Genomic DNA, 18,600 nt, shown 5'->3' with positions numbered 1-18,600 from the left:
TAGACAACATAGTGAGACTGCATCTCTACAAAATAAAAAATAAAAAAAATCAGCCAGGTGTGGTGGTATGTGCCTATAGTCCTAGCTACTTGGGAGCATGAGGTGGGAGAATCACTTGATCCCAAGAGGTCAAAGCTTCAGTGAGCCATGATTGTGCCACTGCACTCCAGACTAGGCAACAGGACAAGACCCTGTCAAAAAAAAAAAAAAGTGTCTACTTCTCCCTTGAATTCTCTCAGTATTTTTTAATGTGTTTTATGACTGTCTTGTTAGGTGAAAATATGTGTCCTGGTCTGCTAGGGCTGCCCTAACAAAATACCACAAATGAGATGGCTTAGACAACTGAAATTTATTATCTCCCTATTCTGGAGGCGAAAGTCCAAGATCAAAGTACCAGCAGGATTGATTTTTCCTGAAGTCTCTCTCTTTGGCTTGAGGATAGCTGCTTTCTCACTGAGTCCTCACATGGCGTTTTCTCTGGGCATGCACGTCTATGATGTCTCTTCCTTTTTTAATAAAGACACAAGTCACATTTTGGATTACAGCCCCATCCTTATGATTAATTTTATATTTCTTCTTCAGACACTTTGCATGTTATGCTTTTCTAAATATCTTTCCATGTTATGTAAGTTATTAAGTGTACTGGCATGAAATTGCTCATAATATCTTCCTATAATCTTTTTAATAACAATTGCATTTTTGTTATATATCCTTTCACATTACTAATATTGTGCATCTGTACCGTATCTCTTACTTTTTATTTCTTGCTTACTTTTGCCAGTGATTTTTCAATTTTATCTTTTTTCCTTAAGTTTGAAATTGGCTGTGTTGGTCCTCTATATGTTTATTGTGTATTTCACTAGTCTCCACTTTTTATTGTTCCTTTACTTATCGTTTTCTTGCATTTATTTTTCTACTTTTTAAAAAATTCTTGAGATGTATGTGTATGCCATTAGTTTCCAGCCTTTCTTTTCTTTAATATAAATACTTGACTATTAATTTCCCTCTAGTTATTGCCTTAGATGGATCCAAGTTTTGTTATATTGCATTTTTGTTGTTAATTTTTATTTCCAACTATTTCATAATTTCCATTATCATTTCTCTTTTGATTTGTTAGTTATTAAAATGTGTATCTTAACTTCTCAGCATATGGTATCTTCGTAGTTATCTATTGATACCTAACTTAATCACATGTGGTCAGAGATTATTGCCTATATGATACCCATCCTTCGAAATTCTAAAGCTATTCAGTATATTTACCCTCAAACTGAATAGCACAAGAAATTTAGTACACTTTAAGCCTTTTCCAATGTGATCAAACCTCCTCTTGACTTGTATGCTGTTATTCAGTATTTTATTTCATCTCTTCTTGTTCCATAAGACATCATCATTATTATTGTCTAAATATTCTCTATTTAAGTTTACCATGTACTCATCATTATATTTCTTCGTTATTCCTTCTTGCTTTTCAAATCTTTCATCTTGAATCACTTTTGTTCTGCCTGAAAGATATCTTTGTTGGATAGAGATCTCAAGTTTGCCAGTCATTTTCAGATCTCCTTGCATTTGTTGTTCTTTAGTTTCAACAAAATGTTTCTAGGTGCTGATTTCTTTTTTTAAATCTTGCTTGGGATTAACTAGGCTTCTGAAATCCATGTATTGGTTGGTGTCTTAACAGTGTCTTAGTTTGGGCTATTATAACAAAGTACTGTAGACTGAGTGACTTATAAACAGCAGAAATTTATTCCTTACAGTTTTGGGGGCTGGACATCCAAGACCAGGGTACCAATACTGTCTGTTTCTGATGAGGGCCCTCTTTCAAGTTGCAGACTGCTGACTTCTAATTTTATCCTCAGACAGAAGAAAGAGGGCAAGAGAGCTCTCTAGGGTCTCTTTTACAAGGAGACTAATCTCATTGATGACAGCTTTTTCCTCACGACCTAAATTACCTCTCAATGGCCTCACCTCCTAATGACATCATACTGGAAGACAGAATTTCAACGTATGAACTTGAGGGGACACAAACATTAATTCCACAACAGTTTTACAAAAAAAAATTCAAGCATAATATCTTTAAATATTTTCTGCATTCCACACTCTTTCTTCTCCTTTTACATCTCTGTATGTTGATCTTCTCAGTCTATCCTATAAATCTATTAATCCCTCTTTTATATTTCCCATCTCTCATCTCTTTGGGATGTTGTCTGTATATTTTCTTTAGTTCTATATTATAGTTCATTAAATCTCGATTTTCTTTAGTTCTATATTATAGTTCACTAAATCTCTATTCAATTGTATACAATCCACTGTTAAACTCATCCACTAAGTTTAAATCTCAATTATATTTCCTATCTTCCTGGAAAAATCAAGTTTTTTTATGTATATGTGTGTGTATGTGTGTGTGCGTGTGTGTTTGTGCATATTCTAATTCTGCAAGTTTTTTATAGCTTTTCACATTCATGCGTTCTTTACTCATATTTTTAATCCTCTCTTTAATATATTGAAATAAAGAAAACATGCTTATTTTATACTCTGAGTTTGGTAGTTTCAAAAATGAAGTTTTTCTGGTGAAGTCTTAGTCTACTATCTGTTGTTCCTATTGGCTCTCACTCGTGGTACCTTTTATCCTCATGAGTTTAATGGCTTTTTTCTCTCATTTTCCTTTGATTACTATCAGTAGGAATTATCTTGAGCTTGAGATAAAGTGAAGCCCCTCAAGAAAGGATTTGAGCTTGGTTCTATCAAGCACTTGGAGGAGCAACCAACTAGTCTGCATCGGCTTCAGACTAAATACTCAACTTTAGGTTTTCCGCGCCACCCACGTAGTATTTGGACTGTAAACCCATGTGAGGACTATCTTGTTACTACAAAATCTCAACAGAAAATAGCCTCACACTCTTAGTGCCAAATTTCAAGGCAGGTAGTACAGTTTTCCTTGCAGTCTCTTGGATGAGCAACAGATTTATTTATAGTTAACCCTTAACCTGTGGTGTGGCTCTTTGGGGCCCAAGCTTTGTAAAGTGTCTCCTGTCAGGTTCTCCACCTTAGGAGGACCATGAGTTTTGTCTCCTATTCTGTGAACTCCACACAGCTGTGAAAAACAGAAGTCCAAGTTTGTTAGGCTCAGCAAATTCTCTTATATTGAAGGCTGGCTTCAGAAAGCAGTTTATCCATTGCAGGCGTCTGCCTTCGTTTGGCCGCTGGATGACAATTTCTTATCAGCTTACCAATGTACTCAAGAAAATATTTTTCTGGATAATAAAATATATAAAGGCCCTTATCAATATTCATATATTCGGGACCAATCATTGCAAATCTAGCTCTATAAACTAGAGATATAATCAGAAATGCAGGAAAGCAAGTTTTATTTATGGCAATATGGTTAACAATATCCCATACATGAAAACACTTAAATGTCCTATAGTAGAGGAAGTATAAAACAAAGCGTGCTGCACCTATGTGGTATAACATTATACAGCAACTATAATTATATTTTAGAAAAGTATGCAAGGACATGTGAAAATGCTTAAGCTATGTTAGATTTTAAAAACTAGGATATGAAAGTATATATAAAATATTCTATACGTATAAAAAAGGGTTGAGATGAAATAATTACTTGACATTATGTTGTGTGTCTGGCAAATATGGGTGCTTTTGGTTAACTTCTAAAAATTTTCATTATCTTCAAAGTACTTTTTACAATAAACTATCTTTCAGAAAAAATAAAGGTATTATTTTTATTTGTTTTTGAACAGAAGTCTTAGATAATAAAATGGTTTTAAAAGTTGTTAATCCAAAAAATTGACCTTCCCTCGTGTTTTCAATAACGCACTTCATTTTGCCAGTTTTAATGATTAAGAATGTCTTTTGTGTAAAAGATAGCACTTTTAATAAATGATTTGAAAAATTATACCTGATTAAATATGATTAAGAAACTTCCTGAAAAATGGTCAGTCTGGTGTTTACAGACATTTTAACAAGCAGAAATGATTTACTACAAAGGTGATCCCATTGATTATGTAAAAAGTACAATCCTTAAGAGGTCTGAAAAAAACAACTTGACCTAAAAAAGCCTCTCTTCTCTAGCTACCAGTAAACTTGGATCAGCTTTGCATACTTTTATCATTCTCCTCTCTCTCTGTTTCGTTTTTTCTCTCTCTCCATGGCCACTTTACTCCTCACCTCTCCTTTTTCTTTTTTAAACCAAACTCAAAGCCTTAATATAACAATTGCCATAACATGACTGCAAATATCACTACATCTTGATGGATCTGTCACATGTGGTGCAACTTAAATTTGAGAACTGTTTGAAACTAAAGCATGCAGGCTGGGCACGGTGGCTCACGCCTGTAATCCCAGCACTTTGGGAGGCAGAGGCAGGCGGATCACCTGAGGTCAGGAGTTCGAGACCAGCCTGGCCAACATGGTGAAACCCTGTCTCTACTAAAAATACAAAAATTAGCCAGGCATGGTGGTGCCTGCCTGTAATCCCAGCTACTCGGGAGGCTGAGGCAGGAGAATCACTTGAACCTGGGAGGCTGAGGTTGCAGTGAGTGGAGATCACACCACTGCACTCCAGCCTGGGCAATAGAGCAAGAGTTCTGAAAGAAAGAAAGGAAGGAAGGAAGGAAGGAAGGAAGGAAGGAAGGAAGGAAGAAAGAAAAACTAAAGCATGGAAAGCTCACAACGGAAAGTAATAAAAAGTAAACATGTCCAATCTAGCAATCTAGGCAGGGAATTGGTTTTGACGGTAGCCAAAGTCAATGACAGTAGGCCACAAGAGCCATGGAAGTGGTGCCAAATGTGGTAGTTTCGTGCAAAATGCAAGGAAAAAGGACATAAAATATCACAAAATAATCAAGGGGTGGTCAAACTAATCCTGCATATTTATTGTCAAGGGAATCATTTTTAGTGTCACAACTTTATGTGGATTATCTTTTCCTTCATGATACCTTAGCCCCAAACATATCCTGTTTTTTACAAGTGTAAACTCCATGGAAACACAGACCACTTTGTTCTCTGCTTTATCCAGGACTGATATTCAGTCAGTGAACACTGGTACCACCTACTGGGCTTCATAGGTTCTGATCAATGGAAGTCTAGGCTGCACATGTCATACCAATTGCTAAATATCCTGTATGTTACCAATGGCTAGTACATTGCCTGGCACATAGCAGATATGCTATATATATTCTGCTTTTGTAGTTCTTCACAAATTCTCTGTCCTTTTCTTTCTGTTCTCACTGTCATCGTGGCTTAATCCCATGTATGACTTTCAAGGGCTTACCTTTTCAACACCCTCATACTTTTTCCAGCCATCATCGATGCCAACCTCTCTTTACCTGTCAATGGCTATCATATCATCAAAATAAGATATCTAAAATGCTATTTTTGTCATATTTCTCCCCTGCTAAAAAACAACAAACACAAAACACACCAACGATTTTTCATTCATTAAGATAAAATTTAATAATTCAAACACTTCAATTTGCATCTAAGACTTTCCAAATTCTAGCCCGAACCTATCGTTTTGGCTTCCAAAATTCCTCTGCATCTTTGCTCATAATGTTCTCTCTTATTGGATTATTCTATTTCTTCCATCAGCTCAAGTTTAACTTCACCTGTGAAATGTTTCCTGGTTACTCTAACCCATTGTAAACTCTTCCTCATATGAAAACCAACTCCATCTAGGTTTCATAGTTTTGGCCAGTCACAGTGTCTCATGCCTGTAATCCCAACACTTTGGAAAGCCAAGGAGGGAAGATCATTTGAGGCCAGGAGTTTGAGACCAGCCTGTGAAATATAGTGAGACCACCATCTCTACAATTTTTTTTTTTAATTAGCCAGGCATGGTGGTGCATGCCTGGAGTACTAGCAACATGGGAGGCTGAGATGGGAGGATCGCTTGAGCCCAGGAGATCAAGGCTGTAGTGAGCCATGATGGCACCACTGCACTCATGCCTGGGAGACAGACTGAGACCCTGTCTTTGACAATAATCTTAGAATAATATTTGAAAACACTAGTTAAGAACACAAATACTTGATGTTTAGCTAGCTTTCTTTTTTCCTTCTTTCTCTCTCTCTCTTTCTCTCTCTCCTTCCTTCCTTCCTTCCTTTCTTCCCTCCCTCCTTCCTTCCCTCCCTCCATCCATCTTCCTTTCCTTCTTTCTTTCTTTCTTTTTTCTTTCTTCCTTCCTTCCTTTCTTTTCTTTCTTCTTTCTTTCTCTCTCTCTCCTTCCTTCCTCCCTTCCCTTCTTCCCTTCCTTCCTTCCTTCCTTCCTTTCCTTCCTTCCTTCCTTCCTCCCTTCCTCCCTCCCTCCCTCCCTTCCTTCCTCCCCACCCCCCTCTCTCCCCACCACCCAACAAATACTTGTGAGTGTCTTTGCTGTGCCTGGAAGTGAGGACATAAAAATGACAGGACACAGTCTTTGATTTCAAAGACAATTCTGTGCAGATTTCTATCACCAAAGAATATTAAATAACCCATTTATCATCCAATGGAAAAGGTCTGAATTATAATTTACTGACCTAATAACACTTAATGCTTTTTTAAAATTCTATGTTTGCCTGAACTCCTTTATTGTTGCATTTTTTTATTGATACATCTGCTGTTAAACAAAGGTTGAAGCAAGGTAAGAGCCGTTTTGGGCCAGGTGCGGTGGTTCATGCCTGTAATCCCAGCACTTTGAGAGGCTGAGGTGGGTGGATCATCTGAGATCAGGAGTTCGAGACCAGCCTGGCCAAAATGGTGAAACCCCATCTCTACTAAAAATACAAAATAACTAGCCAGGCATGGTGACACGCACCTGTAGTCCCAGCTACTTGGGAGGCTGAGGCACGAGAATCGCTTGAAACCAACTGAGGCAGAGGCTGCAGTGAGCCAAGATCACACCATTGCACTCCAGCCTAGGTGACAAGAGTGAAACTTTGTCTCAAAAGAAAAAAAGATAAGAGCCACTTAGAAAACTCAAGGTCAGCAAAAGATTTCATGGTGTAATAGTGAGCACTCTGGACTCTGAAAACTCTAGGTCAGTGGTCCTCAAACATGGCTGCACTTAATCCCGTGGGAGGCTTTTACCCAATAGAGACCAATTAAATCAGAATGGGCAGGGTGCATATCTGCACATCTAGTCATCTACTTTATAAAAGCTCTCCAGGTGATTTTAATGTGCAACAAAGTTTGAAAAACACTGCTGCAAGCTAAAATAAAATTGTATTTCCATATATTAATTACATTTATGTTTAAAAAAGTAACAAATATATATGGTTTACATATTCACATGAAAATAAAATCATTTCATCCTTTCCATTGTTTAAACAATAAAACTAGGTAATGTGTTCTAAGAAAACAGTTTCAAAATTCTTCACTATTTTTACCAGTGTAGATAAAGAAATCAGCTCCATAATACATCAGCTCTATATTTTTTACTAAATTGTTAGGTAAATCTCACTCTGCACCTGTTTTAGGATACTGGTTTCTACTAAGAGGATCTAACAGTGAATGTAGAGTATTGGGTTGGGTGCGGTGGCTCATGCCTATAATCCCAGCACTTTGGGAGGCCAAGGCAGGTGGATCACCTGAGGTCAGGAGTCTGACACCAGCCCGACCAACATGGTGAAAGCCCATCTCTACTAAATACGAAAAGTTAGCCGGTTGTGGTGGTGCATGCCTGTAATCCCAGCTACTTGGGAAGCTGAGGCAGGAGAATCACCTGAAGCTGGGAGGCGGAGGTTGCAGTGAGCTAAGATTGCACCATTGCACTCCAGCCTTGGCAACAAAAGCGAAAAACCTTATTAAAAAAAATATATATAAACATATATATATACACATATATATAATATACTAATTATATACTCTCTATATAGTATTATATATATAGTATTATATTCTTTTTCCAAGCCCAGTGGAAAAGCCTCAGCAAGTGTGGAGGTATCAGAAGCCTCCAAAGGGATCCCACTAAGTAATTCCAAGTCACTCTCATTCACCCCATTGGAATTTCCAATATATATAATACTATATATATAATACTATACTATATATAATACTATATATGTAGATATAGTATTCATGGGATGTTAAACCCACATATATGGAGGCCTGACTTCATATCCATAGATTTCACAGGGCTGACTGTGAGACTTGACTATACATGGATTTTGGTATTGGCAGAGTCCTGGAACCAATCCCCTGTGATTATCAAGGGGTAATTATAGTTTCATATTACTATTATTTTGTTAAGGTTTACTACATCTATGTTTAAAAGGGATATTTTTCTGTAGTTTTTTGTCCTTGTGATGTCATGCCTTTGTTTGATTTCTTGGTTTTCATCTGGAGTTGGGCTTGGGGTTAGTATTTACAGTATTTGGGATTAGAGGGTTAAGGCTTAGATTTTAGGGATTAAGGAATAAAAGAATTTGAGCATTAGGGTTAGGGTTGGGACTGGGGTTAGGATTGGGGCTGGGATTGGGACTAGGGCTAGGGTTAAGGTTGTTTTACTATTGCCTTCCTTTCTTTCACTATTACCTTGTAGGTTAATTTAGCATCATCCCAGGCTAACACCTTGCCTCTCTACTACATACCCACCTCATCCTTTCCTTCTCTGGCCCTGTCATTCTTACCTATTTTCTGAATTGTTGATCATCGAGTATCTACATGGGCTTCAGAGGCTGCTCTGCGAAGCTCAAGGACTCAGGAAGGAGCAAAGGGAGAAAATTCATACTCACCCTAGCTTACGCTTGTCAAGCAGGCATCCTTGCCTCTCTCCTCTGCCACCTACCCTGATAGTTGAGTTAATGCCCCCATGGCCTATTTCCCCATATGCAAGAAGAAATTATCCCAAGGCCCTTAAGGTGGAAGCCTACCAGTGAACTCTTCCAGTGCACAATCTCCTAAGCCATTCCCAAAAAGCTCCGTCGCCACTCTATTCCCCTCCATCTATACTCCTAGCTCTGTACAGCCCCTGAGTCCTGGGCACTGGGTCAGGCAGGAGGCAGCAGGGTTATGGCCAGACACCACTGTTCAAAGTGAGTCACCACCAGTCTAAGCCAGTCAAAGCAGGTCAACTCAAGTCACGGCTGGTCAAAAACAGTCTGAGGCCACCAGGTGCAGTGGCTCATGCCTGTAATCTTAATACTTTGAGAGCCTGAGGCAAGTGGATCCCTTGAGGTCAGGAGTTCAAGACCAGCCTGGCCAACATGGTGAAACCTCATCTCTATTAAAAATATAAAAATTAGCTGGGTGTGGTGGCAGGTGCCCGTAATCCCAGCTACTCAGGAGGCTGAAGCACAAGAATCACTTGAACTGGAGAGGTGGAGGTTGCAGTCAGCTGTGATTGCACCACTGCACTCCAGCCTAGGCAACATAGTGAGACTTTGCCTCAAAACAAAAAACAAAAACAAAAACGAAAAACAGTCTGATCATGGCTAGTTAAGACTGGTCAAGACCAGAAAAAAGTAGGCCCAGGCTGGTCAAAGCCAGTTGTAGCTGGTCAAGAATGGTCCTAGGTTGTTAATACCAGTCCAGGCCAATCAAAGCCAGTCACAGCTGATCAAAACCAGCCAAATCCACTGAAAACCAGCCAAATGTGTCCAAAAGTGGTCAATTCCAGTCAAAGGCAGTCAAGGTTGTTTGAAGCTAGTCTCTGCCTATCTAAGCCAGTCAAAACTGGTAAATTCTGGACAAAGCCAGCCATGGCTGGTCAAAGCCACTTATAGCCAGTTTAAGCCAGTCAAAACTGGTTAATTCTGGTCAAAGCCCAGTCACTGCCAGTTAAAGTCAGTTATAGCCAGCCTAAACTCATCAACGCTGGTTGATTCTGGCCAAAGCCAGTCACAGCCAGTCAAATCTTGTCATGACCAGTCAAAGGGTTGCCACAGCTGATCTAACCCAGTCAAAACCAGTCAATTCTGGTCAAAACTGTTTGGAGCCAACCTACTCCAGTCAAAACTGGTGTAAGCCAGCCAAAACCAGTTGATCCTGGTAAAACTAGTCATGGCTGGTCACAGCTGGTATAAGCTGGTTGATTCTGGACAAAGCCAGTCACTGCCTGTCAAAACCAGTTGGTTCCAATCAAAGCCAGTCACATATGGCCAAAGCCAGTTACAGCCAATATAAACCTGTAAAAAACACTGAATTCTGGACAATGCCAAACACAGCTGGTCATAGATGGTCACAGTCAGTCTAAATCGATCAAAAACTAGTCAATTCCAGGCAAATCCAGTCAGAGTCTGATAGATTTGATCATGACCAGTCAAGGCTGGTCACATTCAGTCTAAGCCAGTCAAAACTAGTCAATTCTGTTCAAAACTGGTCACAGCCAGTCATGTTTTGTCTAAGCTGGTCAAAATCAATGAATGCTGGTCAAAGCCAGTTGTGGCCAGTTATGGCCTGGCCTGTCATGGGAAGTCTAAGCCAGTCAAAATCAGTGTAAGATGGTAAAAAACAGTCAATTCTTGTGAAAGTTGGCTGCAGCCATTCATAGCCAGTCTAAGCAGGTCAAAACCAATCTAAACTGGGCAAAGCAAGTCACAGCCAGTGAAAGCCTGTCAGAGCTGGTCAACATGGGTCAATTCTAGTCAAAGCCAGTCAGAAGTTGGTCAGGTCTGATCAAGACTAGTCAAGGCTGGTCATAGCCAAGCTAAGCCAGTCACAACTGGTAGATTCTAGTCATAGCTGGTCATGGCCAGCCAAAGTTTGTCACAGCCAATTTAAGACAGTCAAAACTAGTTTAAGCTGGTCAAAGCCACTCAAATCTGATCAAAACTGGTCACAGCCAGACTGAGCAAGTCAAAACCAGTCAATCCCAGTCAAAGCCAGTCACAGCCAGTCATGGCTGTTCAAAACCAGTCATAGCCAGTTAAAACCACTCCAGGCCATTCAAAGTCAGTCAGCGGCAGTGAAAACTGGCCAAATCCAGCCACAGCCAGCCAAGGCTGACCAAAGCTGTTCACAGTCAGTCTAAACTGGTCAAAACTGGTTACAGCTGGCCAGAGCCAATCAAAGCTGGTCACAGCTGGTTAGAATCAGTTAAAGCCCATCATGCCAGTCAAGGCTGATTATGATCAGTGAAATCCAGCCAAAGGTGGTCATGGCTGATCACTGTGGGTCCAAGCCCATCGTGGCTGGTCAGACTGCAAAAAGGAATTAGTACAATGTAGCCCAATCATCTAATTTTAGATACATGAGATTGGGTGAAATCCAGAGAGGTAAATATTCATTTTCTTTTTTCTTTTTATTTCCCTAAGACTTCTGAGTCGAGAGATAAATATCCAAGTCCCTAAATTACTGAGTGACACAGCCAGTGACTAGATCTCTGGTGTCCTGACTGATAGACCAATGTTCTTTCTTACACATCAAGACTTAGCAAATGTTCTAGCAGCCCAAGTCAGCAGAATTGTCAAACTCACTGAGTTCAGTTCCATTTGCATATATACATAGTGGTGTTGAGATGGGGTTATGGCTTTAGAAATTCAGGGCAACATGCGTTTTGGAAAACTTTCAAATAAAAGCTAAAAATAGGAAATGCTATAGTAAATTCTGTCACATAATTTTTTTAATAGTACGTGTGCTTTAGATGTAAAATTTATTCACCACACCATCAAAAATTGTCAGATTATCTTGCAAGCTAAGAAAAACAAACCATTAAGTTTAGTAGATTAGTATACTCTCCAGGTGACATTTATTCTCTTCATTAGACAATTGACTGGTCACATCTGCTTTCTTCTCCATAATATGCACACAGGATTATCTTATGTAGAAAAAGGCCCACCAGACATTCAATTAACCCAGCTGTCACACATCTGTTGCTGTCTCTATAAATGTGCAGTTAACTGGAAATTACTCTTCTGATAACTTTACACCTCTTTTTTTTATTGTGATAGTCTCTTACTTCCTCCATACAAACTACCTCAATGACTTTGTTTGTGATCCAAAGATTCCAGAACATATCCAACTATTTCTGATCCTCTGAATGGAGGAACGAGTCTGGCATTTACATTGAGTGATTTGGAATCTTACAGATGCAGTCTCAGTGTAATTCATCAGATATTAAAATAAGAACCTAGACTACTTAATAAAGGTCTGAAGTTGTTATTCTACTCCAACCATGACTATTAACTTGCTGTGAGTGCCTAAGTAAATTGTATTACTGCTTTATAGTTGAGTTTTCAAGTTTGTAATATATGCAGGAGGAGTGAGCTCTCCATGCTACTTTATAAAACTTTTGGAACATTGTGTGTGGTTACTTAAATTTCCTGGGGCATCAACTGTATTGTGGTATTAGTGTCCCCCAGAAAACTGAAATAAATAAATGTACCAGCACAGCTTTCTTTTTTTTTTTTTTTTTTTTTTTTTTTTTTTTGAGATGGAGTCTTGCTCTGTCGCCCAGGCTGCAGGGCAGTGGAGTGATCTTGGCTCACTACAACCTCCACCTCCCAGGTTCAAGTGATTCTCCTGCCTCAGCCTCCTGAGTAGCTGGGATTACAGACACATGCCACCACGTCTGGCTAATTTTTTTGTATTTTTAGTAGAGACGGGGGTTTCACCATGTTGGTCAGGCTGGTCTCGAACTCCTGACCTCATGATCCACCCACCTCAGCCTCACAAAGTGCTGAGATTACAGGCGTAAGCCACCGTGCCTGGCACAGCTTTCTCTTCCTTAATAAATAAATAACAAATATTATCATGCATTTAATAGCACTTCACATTATTCAAAAGGGCTTCACCAAGAAGGCATTTTTGAGTACCTGCTATGTGCCACACACTATAGTAGGTGCTAGAACTATAAAAATTATTAAAACCTAGTCCCTTGGTTTAGGGGTCTTTAAGGCACCCCAATAGATAAAAAGTCCCTTTCCTGTTCAAGTCCTGAAACAAATTGAAATGTAGCATATAGTAGTAAGGTAGACAGACACCAAAATACCAACTTCATTGCTCATAAAACTAGTATTGAAGAATATGGTGCATCTAAGTCCACATGGACTTTATAATCAGACCCTGAGATTTACAGACTTAACCACTGAGCAGAATTAGACCTGGAAAACAGAGCCAGCCCTGGAGAACAAAGGAGAATATATGTTCTCTGCAGGCAGCTACTCTCAAGGAAGCAGAGCAAAGGAAGGGACTGCACTATGCTTGCTTAATTTCTCCATTCAAAATTGTCAATCAGCCAGGCACAGTTGCTTCCGCCTCAAATCCCAGCTACTTGAGAGGCTGAGGTGAGAGGATTGCTTGAGGCCAGGAGTTCGAGACTAACCAGGGCAACATATTGAGACCCCCCCCACCCAGCAACCAAGACCCCATATCTAAAAAGAAGCAAACAAAACAAACAAACAAAAAAAACAAAGTTGCAAAACAAATATGTGCTCCTCACCCATCCTCAGTTAAGAATGAGTATGGAACAAATCAGTGCCAGAAGTGTTACACATATGGATGTCCTTCCACCTGGGAGGAAACATCTGAAGTGGAAAGGAAGCATTCCCCCACCCTAATACCTACCCTCAAGAACCTCATTACATTGATATTCACAGCAATCCTGAGAGGTAAATAGGAAATTACTATTTTAACTGTTTTATTTTATTTTATTTCTTCTCATTTTCTTCTTTTTAGACTCTAAATTATGATTAACTGTTTTATGGTAGAGAAAGCTGAGACATGGAAGAGTCACAGAGCTAGGCTGAAACCATAGTAGAATAATATCTTAATTCTTTATGGTATGAACTTGGACATTTTTACCAATGAAATTAGGTGACGAATTTGTCTATACAATGCCTTACTGTTTTTGCAAGTGAAACATAGGCTTTAATCCAAATGGTTTTGTGATTATCTATGGTTGTGACAAAAGCATCTATCATCTTGTGTACAGATGAAGTTATTTGCACATTCAAATCTTCTATCTCTCTTTCAGAGTTAGAAGTAAAAGTTTTTTAAAAAGAAAAGGCAAAAGCAGATAAGCTTTAAAAAATGGAATGCCACCATAGTAAAGTTTTATAGAGAAAGGAGCCAGGCATAGGTGAGGGAAACAGATAAGAAAGACAAAATAAAACCAGGCAGTTATCCAATGCTCAATATGAGAAAGAATGCTTAATTTAGTCAACTGGCACTGTGTTTCTTTTTTTTTTTTCCTTTTTTTCTTCCTTTAAATGAATAAACCTATGAAATGTGTACCTATAGTAGTTATTAGATTCACACATTAAGCATTTTATATGTTTTCGGTTCTGGGCTAAGTACTATATAAATAATACTATATACATAAAGTGCTATGTAAATGCATGTACAAGGAAGTCACCCTCTCTGTTTTGTTTCAGATGGGAAAACAGACTTATTTAAATCAAGCAACTTATCTATTTTCACATAATCAGTGTATGTGAGAGTGTCAAGATTTGAACCTAAGATGTCTGACTCCAGAGCCCATACTTAGTCAGTTCATTCTTGTTTCTCGTTTTTCTTTTTTGTGATTTTTCTTCTTCTTACCCAGTTCATTCTACTGGTCTATCAGCTAAGAGCAGAAATTGTTACTTCTGGGTGGAGCACATTCCAGCAGGGAAAAGAAAATATGTCTAAGATAGCTACCTTATTTGAAGCTTATAATGCAGTTAGGTACACATGGTATAAACACTAAAAAGCTTATGGTAAGTGAACACAAACGGACATATTAACAAGTTTATGAGCCTTGAGATGAACTGGAATGAAAAAAATTATTGGAGGGGGAGAGTGTTAAGCTGACAAACATGTGCTCATAGTCTGAGCTGTTTAAAGATAAGCCGCCTCCAGAAGTAATAAGTTCTCATCATGAGAGGGACTTCCCACACAGGCTGAAGGAACAAATATTTGGTAGATCAAATTATTTAAAATGACATCCAAAGTCCATCCAACCCTGAGATTCTATGATTTAGTCATTATTTTGAATAGCCACTATGTGCTAAGTCCTGGGGTAGGTTCCTCTCACAAAGCGGAATAAGACATACCCTAAAAGAGCCCACGGTTTAGTGGAGCACATAGCATAAACTTAGAAATATAGAATACAGTGTGAGAAGTACTCACATGACATGGGAACAAAGAAAATGCGCACCTAATCCAAACTGAGAAGGGGAGTTAAAAAGGAAAACTGAAAATGTTTCCTAGATATGAAGCCTAAACTAACTCTTGAAGGAAGAGTAGAAGGCTAGCTAGGTTTTGCTTTATCTATTGCAATGTAACAAACCATTCCTAAAACTTAAAACCAAAAAAAATTATTATGTCTCATAATTTTGTGGGTAAGAAATCCAGGCAGGGATCAGTTGGCCAATTCCTCTGCCCTTCTCTTGAAGTTACTCAATGGTACTCAGCAGCTGAGCTGGTCTGCAGGGTCCAAAACAAATTCACTCACATACCTGGTCTCTTGTAGGGGATGGCTTTAAAGACTGGTCTCAACTAGAACTCTCCTCCTCTTTATGTGATCCTTTTAGTAGGGTAAGTGTATTCTTACATGGTGGCTCGGGAATCCAAAAACTAGTGCCACAAGAGATCAACATGAATGAACCTCAGACCAGTGAATTTGGATTTGCTATATTACATAAATCGTAAACATTCTGAGAACTTGGGTAAGAGAAAATGATGTCGGCAAAAATGGATTTAACTTACCTCCATACCAGATGGGCCAGATGCGACAGAAGTGGGGGCACAGAAAACCACTTAATTGTTGCAATTTTTATACTAAGACCTACACTTGTGTGGTGTCTATAGCAGCAGAAAATAGAGGATATCCAGACATTACTGTGAAGACATACTAAAATTATTGATAGCAAGGTATCCATTTGACTCCCAACTACTGATTATTGGGGAACATTATCATCAAACTACTTGATTCAGATGGGTAAAAAACAGATGGATAAAAGCAGACATCAGTCGATTTTTAAGACTGTTGACTATTTACTCACTTTATTCAAGCTAACACTAAAGATGTCAGAGCCTAGTACTGGATACATGTGTTAAGTAGCAATTAAGGCTCATAATAAGACTTGATCACTTACAATGGAGGTAAGATTCAGGGAAATGTCCCAAGGAGTTTCCTGTGGATGCCTGAATAAATCTTCCCCCTGGCACCATACCTTCCTGTCTTGCCTGTAACTCCTTACTATGAACCAAAGAAATAGGTAGGTAATTGCTCACAAAGGGAGCTACAAGAAGATTTAAAAGTCACTTACAAATTCAACTAATGTATTTCAACAAAATAGACTGTTTTCCTGAGGAAAATGGCATTCTTTATAAAATTATAAAATTTCTTAAGCAAACTTCCCAGACCACTGTAATTAGGAAGGTATTTAAGACTCTCCTTCCTTCCTAACTCTAATTGTCCCGCAGTTATTATTATTATTATTTTTTTTTTTACTTTAAAACTAAGCAATATAGGCTCACGCCTATAATCCTAGCACTTTGAGAGGCCGAGGTGGGCAGATCACCTAAGGTCAGGAGTTCGAGACCAGCCTGGCCAACATGGTGAAACCCTGTCTTTACTAAAAATGCAAAAATTAGCCAGGCATGGTGGTGCATGCCAGCAATCCCAGCTACTCGGGAGGCTGAAGCAAGAGAATCTCTGGAACCTGGGAGGCAGAAGTTGCAGTGAGCCGAGATTGAGCCACTACACACCAGTCTCGGCAACAGAGCGAGACTCTGTCTCAAAGAAAAAACAAAAACAAAAAGAAAAGAAAGTTAAAAAATTAAAAATTAAAAACTAAGCCATACTTTAGTTTTTCTTAGACTCTAGAGCCAGTCTTGTGATGTTCAGTTGCATAGCTTGGAGCTTTCCCTCAGGCCACTTCATCATTGTTTCCCGTTATCAGTTAATTAGAATGAGACTAGTAAAAGACAAGCTTTCACAATTGGACTCAAAAGAGAAGACAGCCAGAGATTGGGTCGTCTGTCCCTACCAAACTTACAGACTTTAGATGATTGGAGCAGATCATTTACATTTGTGCAACCAGTATTATACCTATTTTCAAAAGAAAGTCTATTACTCCTGAAATCATCTTGGGCTTTGACTTATCGAACTTATTTCTTCAAGTAAAATAAATTCTAAAAGCATTAAGAACTTTAACATGACAAAGAAAATGGTTGATCTTTTGAGAGAAAATGGCCAGGCCGAAAAAAAAAAAAAGAAAGAAAAGAAAAAAGAAAAAGATTGAACTACACAATAGAAAAAAGGATGCTTGATTTTCTTGAAATGACTATAAACTTTAAAATGAGAGATTTACAGCTTACAAAACATCTCCTCTCAGATGCAACTTTTTTAAAAATTTAATCACTTTCTCAGCCATGTACATTTACAGTATATTCAAGTGTAAATCAAATCACTAAGACAACGAAACCATTCACAATTTATAAACTGTGTCCATAAAAAATTCCATTTTGCCAATAATAAACAGGAACAGTCTCTGCATCACTTTGATTTCCATAAAGAAGTATTATCAGAGGTTGATATGTTACGTTCTTTTTTTAAAAAGACTATTTATTTATTTATTTATTTATTTACACAGAGTCTCACTCTGTTGCCCTGGCTGGAGTGCAATGGCCCAATCTTGGCTCACTGCAACCTCCGCCTCCCAGGTTTAAGTGATTCTCCTGCCTCAGCCTCCCTAGTAGCTAGGGTTACAGGCATGCGCCATCACTCCCAACTAATTTTTGTATTTTAGTAGAGATGGGGTTTTACTATGTTGACCAGGCTGGTCTTGAACTCCTGACCTCAAGTGATCTGCCCACCTTGGCCTCCCAAAGTGCTGGGATTACAGGCGTGAGCCACCATGCTTGGTCTATATGTTATCTTTTTTAAATAAAACATCTTATTAATTTAGACCCCTGGGACACTTAACTATTATATCATGACTTTAGTTTTGCAAAGTCTGCCCACAAGTAGTTTTTTTTTTAAATGCATTAAATACCTAACGCTGCTATGCGAACATACTGTCACCAGATGGCAGTTGTATGCCACAGCCCTCAAGGTTTGATCTGTAAGACATAAGCTAAGACTTGTTTCATTGAAGTAGAGATATTATCTTTCTTTTACCTTGTTCATATCAAAAGCATATAATAAACTTAAATAATAATGAAATCTGAAAACACTTTTTTTTTTTGAGATGGAGTTTCACTATGTCGCCCAGGCTGGAGAGCAGTGGCATGATCTCGGCTCACCACAACCTCCGCCTCCCGGGTCCAAGCGATTCTCCTGCCTCAGCCTCCAGAGTAGTAGCTAGGATTATAGCCATGCACCACCATGCCCAACTAATTGTTATATTTTTAGTAAAGACAGGGTTTCACCATCTTGGCCAGGCTGGTCTTGAACGTCCTACCTCAGGTGATGTGCCCACCTTGGCCTCCCAAAGTGCTGGGATTACAGGCGTGAGCTACCACGCTTGGCCTGAAAATACTTTAGAATAAATGCCAAACAAGTGAACTCCAGGATGCAATTTTATTTGCACAACATATCTTACTCTAACCAAATACCAATGTTTCATTAGAATGCTAATCTTTATATCTATTATCACTTGGACTTAATACTTCTTCCTGATTTTCTTTTATCCTCAATTTACAGTCTTGTCCCACACCCCTCGCCCAACACTCATTTAGTC

Source organism: Nomascus leucogenys, chromosome X (genome assembly GCF_006542625.1).
Source record: "Nomascus leucogenys isolate Asia chromosome X, Asia_NLE_v1, whole genome shotgun sequence".
NCBI lineage: Eukaryota > Metazoa > Chordata > Mammalia > Primates > Hylobatidae > Nomascus > Nomascus leucogenys.
This window is presented reverse-complemented; position numbering follows the sequence as displayed.